The sequence below is a fragment of the Corvus kubaryi genome, unplaced genomic scaffold (assembly GCF_017639235.1).
Source record: "Corvus kubaryi isolate FWS band 111438036 unplaced genomic scaffold, C.kubaryi_AGA036_p1.0 37394, whole genome shotgun sequence".
Taxonomy (NCBI): Eukaryota; Metazoa; Chordata; class Aves; order Passeriformes; family Corvidae; genus Corvus; species Corvus kubaryi.
The window spans coordinates 4,183,824-4,194,555 of NW_024581133.1; the positions used below are offsets into that span (position 1 = coordinate 4,183,824).

The 10,732-nt window shown below is 38.6% G+C and overlaps 1 long non-coding RNA gene across 1 annotated transcript; it reads left to right on the forward strand.

Annotated features, from left to right (window-relative positions):
• Positions 1–1,645: 1,645 nt before the first annotated feature.
• On the forward strand, positions 1,646–10,222 carry LOC121670026. The gene is made up of 3 exons (XR_006017993.1): positions 1,646–1,794; positions 1,883–1,968; positions 4,109–10,222. It is a non-coding gene; the product is annotated as an uncharacterized LOC121670026 (long non-coding RNA).
• The last annotated feature ends 510 nt before the right edge of the window (positions 10,223–10,732 follow it).

Below are 10,732 nucleotides of genomic sequence, written 5' to 3' on the forward strand. Positions count from 1 at the left end.
AAATTGCAGAAGCATTTTTAATGCCAAAGATTAAACAGATGTCAGTGGATATATTAGGTTTTGACAAAGGTTTGGCAGGTAAAATTTAAAGTAAGAATGGCTGTTCTATATTACTAATTTTTAATTTTAGCTTTGCTGGCCTTTCAAGTGTGCTCAAAAGTAAGATGGGTCATGAAAATGTTTGCCACAGTTTATTCTCACGTATCCCTAAAACAGGAATGTGTGAGATGAGGAACTCTCCATCTGGAGTGATGTGTGTGATGGCTGATATCAAAAGCTGCTCACCCATCCTCAGTGATTACAACCCCCTGAGAGCTGTTCCCCAGTTCATTATATCAGATGAAATGACTCCCTTCCTGCTATGATCTGGCTGCTTTGGTTTCTTGTCTGTGCTGACCCTGAAGCTCATTCTTTATGCTGATTAATGTCTTCATATGGTCGGTCCTGAAACTCACTGTCCTGCATGTCTGCCCCTGTTTCTCTTATGCTGTTTCCTTGTGAGTGATTTCTCGTAATTACAGCACATTTTTGTGAAGACACATTGCTTGGTCTGTCCTGCCAGACACGGTCCTCAGAGTCTCAGTAGCTGGAGGGCAGCCAGGCAATATTTTGCAGCTGCTTTGTGAAAATCCCAGTGGCTCAGAACTCAGTGAGGTTGGACTCAGACATAACCAGATGTCGAGAATTCTTACTAGGCACATCCTGAGCTTCAAAATGTTCACAAATTCTTGTGAATAATGGTGCATCCTATCTAAAGGGTGCTGCTTTAATATCTGTTCTATCTCCAGTTCAGACTCCCTATCCCATACAAGTTTAGAAGGAAAAAAATCCCTGTAAATTAAATATTCAATTGAATGAGGCCAAGTCTCGTCCTGGTGTAAGAATAGAGCTAATTAAAAGCTGGTTTAATGTATTTCTAGCTGCTTGAGGTATTGTCCACATACTGAAGTGTTTGCTCTTTCCATACCCTTCTGTACCAACTGCCATACAAGGGTAGCAAAGCGCTGATCTAATTCCATGACATGTCATGTGGTGGCTTCTCCACCCTTGGGGAATTCTCCTAGAAAGTCGAAGCTCGTCTGGAAACTATTTTTTGCTGTTGGAACAGTTTAAAGAAGCAGCCTCCCACCAGTGAGCCGAGCCCGTGGTGCCTAAGAGATGCTTGCAGTGCTGCCTCAGAGCTGCATGAATTCACATCTGAGCCTTCTCCTCACAAAGCACATCTGAGTGGGGTCCTTAAGGTGCTTTGTGTCGTTTGCCTTTCCACCTGGTTTAGCTCATGTGCCAGTGCTGGGTGTTCTGTGCAGGAATATCCTCCAGCCAGCACCCAAGTCTCCAAGGGATCTCTCAGCCAATGGTGTACATGTCTCCTCCCAGGAGCTTTCTAATCTGACTTTTGTGATCAATGCAAAGCATGTCACCAATGTCTGTTTGATCTAGTTGAAGTGGCAGGTTCCTGAGTTGGAAGGTAGGATGGCTTAGACACTCTCTGGAAGTGGAGAGGTGAAACCTGCTGCATTGTTCTGGAAGATTTTTCAGCTTGGCTCATCTGTTTGTGCTCCTGTTCTTTCTCTCTCTTCTTTCTCAGACTATTGGGTGTTTGCAACGGTGATTTTTTTTTTTTTTTCCTGTTTATAGTAAACCTGAGAGGTGAACCTGTCCTCCACTGGAGCCTGTGGGGTTTTCCACACGGCAATGAAAACAATTGAAAAGGGCATTGTAAGGCACACTACGCTGTAAAAACCATTTGCTTGCTGTTCTCTCAAATTTGTACTTCTCATTGGTGATTAAAATGTAAGTTTCTGTTTTGATATCAAAGTTAAACTTAACAAAATCCAATTTTTCTGTGATTTTCCCTTTTCTTTTTCAATATTCCTTACAGTGACCTACAAACACTCACATCCTGTCTTTCATCAAGTGTTCCACTGGCTTGCTGAGCATTGCAGAAGAGCTACAGGAGTGCCTCAGGTGAGTTTTAGTAGCCAGGGAGTGGAGGTTTGCTTGAGGGTCTGGAAAACTGGAAGAGTTGAACTTCATGCTTTTTATTAGAATTTTACTTTCTTGCAAAAAGTAGGATTTTGTTTGTTTTCCTTGCTTGGTGAAGGCAGGTCTCTGAAGTAAATATGTTGTGTTTTTTCTGCAGTCAGGATTTGGCTCTAGGAGAAATGAGCTTCTCCCTGTTTTGCTACCACTCTCATCCTGAGGGATCTATGTCTAACCAGGAATGTAAATATCTCTTTGCTTCCCCAGCTTAATTTCTCACAAGTTTGGAAGGTAATTTCTTTCTCATTGAGAATTTAGGATGTTGTGTAATTTCTTAGGTTAAAACAGCATCTGCAACTACAAGAGTCAAAGTTCCTACAGCATTTGGGTTTCTCCTCTTAGTAGACAATAGTCCTATTTTAAGAATCAGTCCTCTGTGCACCCCTGTTGATATTGGGGCGTAAAATGCATTTGATCTCTCTCAAATCAGTGTTTTGCAGTGACCTACACGTGCAGCTGCTCCTTGTGCCTTGTCTGATCCCCGAGTCCATCCATCCTGGCAATGTGTGTTAGTGTGTCACTACTGCTGAGTGACACTTTCCTTTCTCACAGCCTGTGCCACTCCCTATTTATGGCTCATTTTGTCTCATGTTAGCTGTGTATCCTTACCATCACCTTTTCTGCCTTTTTCTCTCTTTTTTTTTTTCACTTGCTAGTTATGCCTTATCCCAGCTAATTTCATTGCTTATTACTGCTGCTGTATTTATTGATGAATGGCTTGTTTCAGCCCAAGCCACATAATCTGCACTCCTTCCTCTGCTGAGAACTTGAAAAATGTACTTGCAGAAATATTTGAGGATAGGACATTGTGTGCACTTCAGGCCAAATTAGAGACACAAATCTCATCATCCTTAATAGAGCACACGTCTAATGTTTCATACAGCACTGAGGAAATTTATCTCCCTGCCTCTGTTTCTCAATTAGGTCACAAATTATCCCTGATTGTATTATGGTTACTGACACATCAGTGCTGTTTTTTATTTTATCCCACCTTTCTTTTTAACAGCTCTCATGCTCTGTCTTGCAGGTAACCCAATTAATGGTTCTACTGTGTGTAATTCAGTGATAAAATCCTCACTGCCTGCAGTGGGCAGAGGATCAGTCCTCAGTTCTCCCTGTCTTGATGTCCTTTTTCCCCACCTGGTGTCGGAGTGCTGAGTTTCTTGTTTGGCACAGTGGGTGGGGCATGGGCACGTTTGTGGTTTCTGGAAATGTTGCCAATGCAGTTGTCACATGCTGCTCCTAAATATTGCATTTCTATGGGTTTGGAAAATTAAACCAACCACCTTCTCACAGTCTCCCAAACTGCAGTTCTTTCTGTCAAATCAATGGAAATTTTTGAGATCTTGCTGCTTTATTTTTTGTCATAACCTAATTCCTCATATTATTAAAAAATAATCCTCTGCATGTAGCTAGTAGAGCAGTAATACAGTACATGCAGGTACCTCTGCTGCAGACTTAAAAATTTAAATGCTGAAAAATGAGTATTGGTGTTCAAAGAGTAATGCATGTAAAGTCAAGCACTCATGGATAGGAAAGATCAGGATTAAAATTCCCACTTGCAGGCACCTTCTAGGATTTTCAGAAGGATCTAACCAGGTAAAGTATCTAGTTTCTGTAAGAATGTATGAAATATTGCCTAAACCATTGTGTACTCTTGAAAATCCAGTTATTGATCTGTATTTTTTGATACCTGTATACTTTCGAAAGTAACCCTGGTAGATGGGAAGTCTGTATTTAACTGGAACTCAATGAGGTTTAGCAATTAGTGACTCTGTATGAGTACTAAGCACTGTATATGTATGGAAAAAATAATTCTGAAATACTAGTCGCTACCCACTTGTCAGAAAAGTGGGGCTTCCTTGGATGTTTAGGGGATTTCCTTTAGAACACAAAGCTGAAAAAGGTCAATTGGAGTGACTCCAAGTATATAAAGTTTTAAGTTGTTCACAGAAGTGAGGCCATTAATGCAAAACTATCCAACATACGAAGTTCTTAAAACATGAAAAGCAAGTGTGTTTTCCTTTTGAATGATTAATGTAAATCCAAGGTTTTTTTTTTTCAGGTTAAGCATGAATTTTCTTTTTTAGTACTGAGCCAAGTTTTTACTCTTTGAAGATGTCATTAAAAACACCTCAAAGTTCCTCTGCCTCCCACAATGTTGTTTTCAGGAATTGCTTGAAGGTAAACAGTAATATAACTTGGTGTTATAAGGTGAGTAATTAAGAAATGAGAAGAATTAATGTATTGTCCATGAAATTAGCATTCTGATAATTGTTTGGTTTGTAATTATATTGAATTTAATCTGACAATAATACTGAGAAACTGTAGGTTTTAAACCCACCCTTTGTCTGGGGGAAAGCTTTAATTTGTTTGACACGATTCATTTGCATCTATGCTTTTCTAAGTTTTTTTTTGCTAAACCTTGAATGAGCTATTTATACAACCAGATACATTAACCCAGAGCATAATTCCATTTCCAAAGGAAAAATGGAGGGCAAAATTGAATGTGCACTGTTCCTAAGTTAATGGTTGTACAATGTGCCTAAGTGCTTTGTTATTGTAGTCTCACCGACACGTGAGCTGCTCAGAATTCTTTGGAATGTAGGTCACTTCTGAGGTGTGAAAGGTGATAACCACTCTCCATATTTTACTACTGATGGACCTCTCAAATGAAATATATTTGCTGACATCTCCGTATTTTGAAGATTTAAAGACCTCAAATATGGAGAAAAACAGACTGACCTTGAAACTCCTGTGTCAAAATTCCCTTTTTTTAGCACTATTGCTTCGCCCAATAAATTAACTTGCGGAAAATCCTATAAGGGAAGATAGTATTCCTTGTGTTATAAATGTAAGTCTCATGCCAGATAATTCCTAGTGAAATGTGTTATTGAGGTGACTCCTCTGTTCCAAGGAACAACTTCTGATGAGTGTGAAGGAGAAGAACTTCAGCCTTAATGTTATATATATTTTCCATCTATCAGAAGTATTTCTGATTCTCAACTGTTGCTGAAATTAAGATTCTGACCAACTTGCCTTGAAATTTATGGTAGTTAGGAAAAGAAACGCTTTTAGCAATTTGACAAGTATAATTTTCCCTAGAATGTTTTACAGTCATCAGAATGTCAGGAATTTGTTGAACTTAAATAAATGCAAGCACATACTAAAGTTTTCTCTGGTAACTTAAGAAGACAGCTTTGTAGTGTTTTGCTCACCTTGTTCTTTTACTTTTATGCAAGTTCTGACAGCAGTAGATGCTGAGGTATTCCAGCAGCAGGGGTCTAGAGGAGCATGGGATTAGGCTCATTTAATGATTTCAAACAGTTGTCCTCCATGGTTTATGTAGTTGCACCTATTTTTCCATTACTGCATATTGGTTATTTGTTCAAAGAGAAACATGCCAGTAGAAAATGTTACACAAATCTGGACCAAAATAACCTGAATAGAGTGAAGGAGGGACTTGAAGCTCTTGGTCCTGTTCAGACCAAATCTAAGTTGGACTTTTTGCTGAAATTAATATTGTAATGACAAAATCTGGGCAGGACCTGAGGTTTTCCTTTCAAAATTTATGAACTACAGAAAAATCTTGACCAGCTTTTCATGCTAGTCAGAACAAAACAAGGACAAGTAGAAAAAGAGCAGAGTTTTTTGTTGCTTGCATTTAAAGCTTCCTTTATAAGATGTTGCCAACAAATTAACATATTTGATAACAAATAAGCTGAAAAGGTTGATTGATTTGCCTGGAAAGAGGGGCTGTAATCTTCAGAAGTCGCCTGTCCTGGAAAGCAAGATTTCAATCCTTTTATTTCTGGATGTTCTTCCCCCTTAGTAAACTGCAGGAAGTTATCATTTTCAGAACAAATTCACAATTTAAAACTGAAATTACACTGTTTCTACTGCAAAACGTCATAATTTTTCATAAAGAATTCACTGCTACTTAAATTAATATAGTGATATCCATAAACATTAAGGTAATACTGCTTGGTTATAGAAAGCAGATGAATCAATCCCCTCAGTGGGAAACACAAAGGGAAAATGCTTTAATACTGTAGGTGAATTATGAGTGTTTTTACTAGCCCTGTGAAGTGTGATATCTCTCCCCATATATATATTATGTATAAAATGTCATTTTTCCTGTATGCAGTTTGGTTTGGGTAAAGGCTGTTTTCCCACTAATGGCATTTTGAATCATCTTTGTTTTCTAGAATCTCCTAAAAATCAGCTGATTTTTGGTAGTTGCTGTTTACAATAATGGTAAAAACATCTAAAAGTGGTTGACAGAAGGTGGAACAGATCCCACTGGATTTTGCTACATAGTTCAAAAAAGCCTTACTGTAATTCTGGCCTCTTGTGTAGTGGATGTGTAACATAACAGGACAAAAAACCACCAATTTTTTTGTCAAAAGTTTTTTTAAAAATCTTGTTGCGTGAAGCAGGAATGAGTGTGACGGATACTGTGGGTAACAGCCAACATTGTTTGCACAATGAAGCTTTTTATACAGAAAAATTTATAGTTCTGTTGATCCAGCTCATTGCATCTCTTTTTCCATACAAAACTAACGTTTGGGTTCAAACGTTCACCCTGATGTCAAGGTCTGATATTTTCACTTCTCCTTTTCTCCTAATTTTATTGATTTTTCTAGGCTAAGCATTCCATAGATTAGTTATAGTAAGAAGGCATATTGTGGAATGTGATATAATTGGCAACTGATTGTTGATGTAGGAGATTTATGTTGGCCTTATAGTAATAGTTTCTTATAATTGGAAACATATGTGATTTTTAGTGTCTAGACTTGGGAACTTTCCCAGGACGGAGTTCCAGGTGGTTATCTAAGCATAATAGGCCAAATGGCTACTTAAAGGCTGCAGGCAGACATGGGAAATATGTAGATGTTGCTAGCAAATGTAATTATTTCATAATTTGCATTTTATAAATTGCAACATATCAATTTACTTCTAATGGTTTGACCAGCTGATTTGTTTTGTAAATTCATGTTAAAATGAAATTTGCTTTCTCACTGAAATAGTGTAAAATACAGAGCTTAGAAATTCTTGATATATCTGGATGACAAAAAGCCTTTATCTATATCATGTGCCTAAGTTAGTTGTGTTGAGATATGAATGTTTAGCTTGAAATAGCAAATAGTTACGTTTATAGAATGAATTCTGTGAAATTTGCTTTGGTGTAGTTAATTCACCTGGCACCTTGAGTTTTGTCTTTGTTTGCCAGTAGTCTGATTTCTGGAAGGACCTCAGAAAGGAAACATGTCTGGAAGTTGTTCAGCCTACTAAAACATGTGGTGATTTGATATTTCCCTGATCCCAGTTTGCCTTGAACACACTCTGCACGTTAAAACATCCCCGGAGAAGGAAAGCGCAGTTGGCTATCCCAACATGAATACTCTGCAAATATTGTTCTGGGACCTGCACAGCCTGTGACTCACAATGAATATTTCCAGCTCTAGTTCTGACTGCACAATAGGAAATGGAAAAGAAAATAAGTGATTTGCTGGGGCCTAACGCTGGATGAGTTGATCATTGTGGCTTGCACAGAGAACATGGAAGAGCTGCACTAGAAGATGTGAAAAGTCCTCTCAATTCAGTTTCCATGTGCCAGATGGTTGTTCCTTGTTGTATTTTTTTTAATCCTACCTGTTAAGATAGCAAAGAACGACATACGTTATCTGGCTCTGCAGCCAAGTGTGTGGTCCAAATTATTTTCACAGAATGCCTGACAAAGTCTGCTTGCTTGTCTGCCTGCCTCAATCATTTTTCTCAACTAATGAGAAAAATCTGCCAAGCATTGTTGGGCTAAGGCACTAATTATTCTCAAACAAATGTTTCAATTTTGCACAAGTTAGGAAGTGTCTCTGTTTTAAATGATTACATGCCAAGATGCCAGACTAGTTAAACCAGTTTTGTTCATCAATATGTCTGGAAGTCCCAGAGGACCAAAGAGATGAAATCATTAAAAGCAAATGGGTCTGCAGTCTTAGGTGCTCTTTTAGGAAATATTGCTGCAATACTTCTTTTTGTGTACGTTCATTTTTAATGAGAAATAGTAGGTCTATTTTCCTTCTGGAAATGTTGTTTCTTGTGATATTCCTGCATTACTCCTCACATTCTCTTGGTTTTGGCACTGAATTAAAGGAAAATCTGTGACTAGTCACGCAAGACTGGCCCCTGTAATCCTTTCTCAGATTTTGTAGCCTGCTCATCATCACCCTATTTGAGCATTAAGGAAGTTGGTCTCTGATAGTGACAACATTGGAAAGTATCTCCTCATGAAACTTCCAGTTGAATTTGGCAGTTGGAAGAAGCTCGAGCAATTTAAAGGAAGTTTACAGCTCGTATTCCAAGCAATGGTGCTACCCTTGGGCCTGAACTCCATGATTCCCTACTCAGAAGCAGCTGTGAGCTTCCAGAAGAGCATTGTCCCACCTCTGGACAAGACATGCTTAGGTCACATCTACTTGTGACCAGGTTCAAGGTTCTGATGGTTTGGTGTGTCACTAGGGAGGTGTGTGCCTCTGAGCAGCCGTACCTTTGCTGATATGCTACACTTTTGCCATCTGCCTTTCCCACTGTTTGTCCTCATCCCAAAATTGCTCTAAAAGAAGCAGATAGATTGCCAGGTTTAGGGGGCTCTGCTGGGTCTGCCTGTGTATAACCAACAAAAATCAGATTTTCCAAGAACCGCCTTTCTGTCTTTAAGTAGGGAGCTGCATATTTTCAGAGAAAAATCTATTTTAAAGATCAAAAGAAATTCAACAACTGATTTCATAGGGGTAATTGAAGAGGTTTACTTATGAGCTGGCTCTGCAGTTTGTTTCATAGTTGCATGTTTGTTTGAAATTGCTGGATTAATTTGATTTTAAAGCACATATTAAGAGTGAGGGAAAAATTAAAGGATTAAACCACCAGAAAGACAGCAGAAATTGGAGCATTTCATGACTTGATTATTTTCCAGCAGCCACCTGTGCCAAGGAAGAAAATGTGCCTAAATATTATGGTATTTGTATCTCCTCAAACAGTTACTCATAAAGGAATAAATGGGCAGTAATAACGTGTATTTCACTAATGGTTTATGTATTTTGTTTTTAACACACCCCCTTCTTATTTTGGGGGAAAATATGAAACCTGGTGCCTGGGTACTTTCTACCATTAATTGCTTATTGCCCTTATCTGTACCCACTAGCTTAATTGCAATCTGTCTGCTTGGTGAGTGATGTGTGCTTTTTCCTATAAATTTTGAGAAATTCTTTGTAAAGGGAGATGTACTACATGGGAAAACCTCCTTAGTTTGAAGAGCTGGCCGTGGGCAGAGCTGGCAGCTCCTGGAAAGAGCTGTGTGGCAGGAGTACATGCCGATGGATGACCTCAAGCGAAGGCATTGCAAATAAAACTTCTCAGGTACAATGCAGGGCAACAAAAGATGAATGAGCTGTGAATCCCAGGGTGTTCCTCAAAGTTCAATCCACAGTCAACTCCCAGGCAGCAAAGGTTTTAAGATAATGGTGTTACATGTTTTGAAATTTTTTCCAATTCCCATTTTACTGTTCTTTTCTCGATTGGCATTCAGTGCACTGTTATTTGCTAGATAATGATCTCTTCTGATTTTGAGGTGCTGACTGTCCTTGGTAAGACCTAAATCTTACCTGTAACGTCAATCACTTTGTTTTAATCAGGAAATACACATTCAAGGCATACTTTTGATAGGCCTTCTTTGCTTTTTTGACTTGTGAATGTCTCTGCTGAGAGCTGGAGCAAAAGGGAGGATCTGAATTTGGTTTAGTTGGGATCTATGCTCCAAGACCAGTAAGGACCTGGTGGCAGAGAGAATACCAGGATACCCAGTCATGCCAGGATGGGCAACAAGTCCAGTATCCTCCTAATGATGCCATACCTTTGTAGGTGTATGACCTTCCCAGGTAGCTCTCCTTCAGTTTTAAGGATGTTTTGCGCATAAAAGAACTTCCAAGTGTTTTTGGCATAGCAGGGGATCCCATGTCATACACCAGTTTCATCATATTCATTCTTGAAAGGCATTTTATGCATCTTCACTTAATTTGTAGGAAGTGACAAAGACACAAAAGAGGAAACTAAATGTTAACGTAGTGGTTTCTTGTAATGTGTTATTTTTCATAAGCTAAAGTGGAATACTCTGAAATCAGCTTACACTGCAAATTAAATGCAAGGAACCCCTTATATTGCCTTATAAGCAAAAGAGATTTTCTGTGCCTGGTTCCACTGTCATTGACACTTTGGCATATTTAGGCTAATTCCAAGTGCTACTCCTTGTATGTACCACTAATACTTCTCTTTTCATAAAACTGTCCTAATTTACTTGATTCTCCTTTTTTTGTATGCGTAAAACTGAAATTTGAGCACAAGTTCAGCTGCATGTTTTTGTACTATATAAACCTTTTTACATTGAAGTTCTTTAGTTTGATGAACAACCACAGTTTCTTCAACTGAAAAGCTGTACTTTCCATCCAAGAGCACTTCCTATTTTGTCTATCTGCATGTGCTAGCTTGCAGAAGTGCAATTGAAATCTAGTGGGAGTAGCATTCCATTGTAGCTACACAAGTGTTGCATTGTTTTAAATAGAGAAAATTTTGTTGTGTAAACCCCATGCTCCTCTTTCCCACGATTTGTTGTTACAGTTGTACTTAGTTCAGTAGA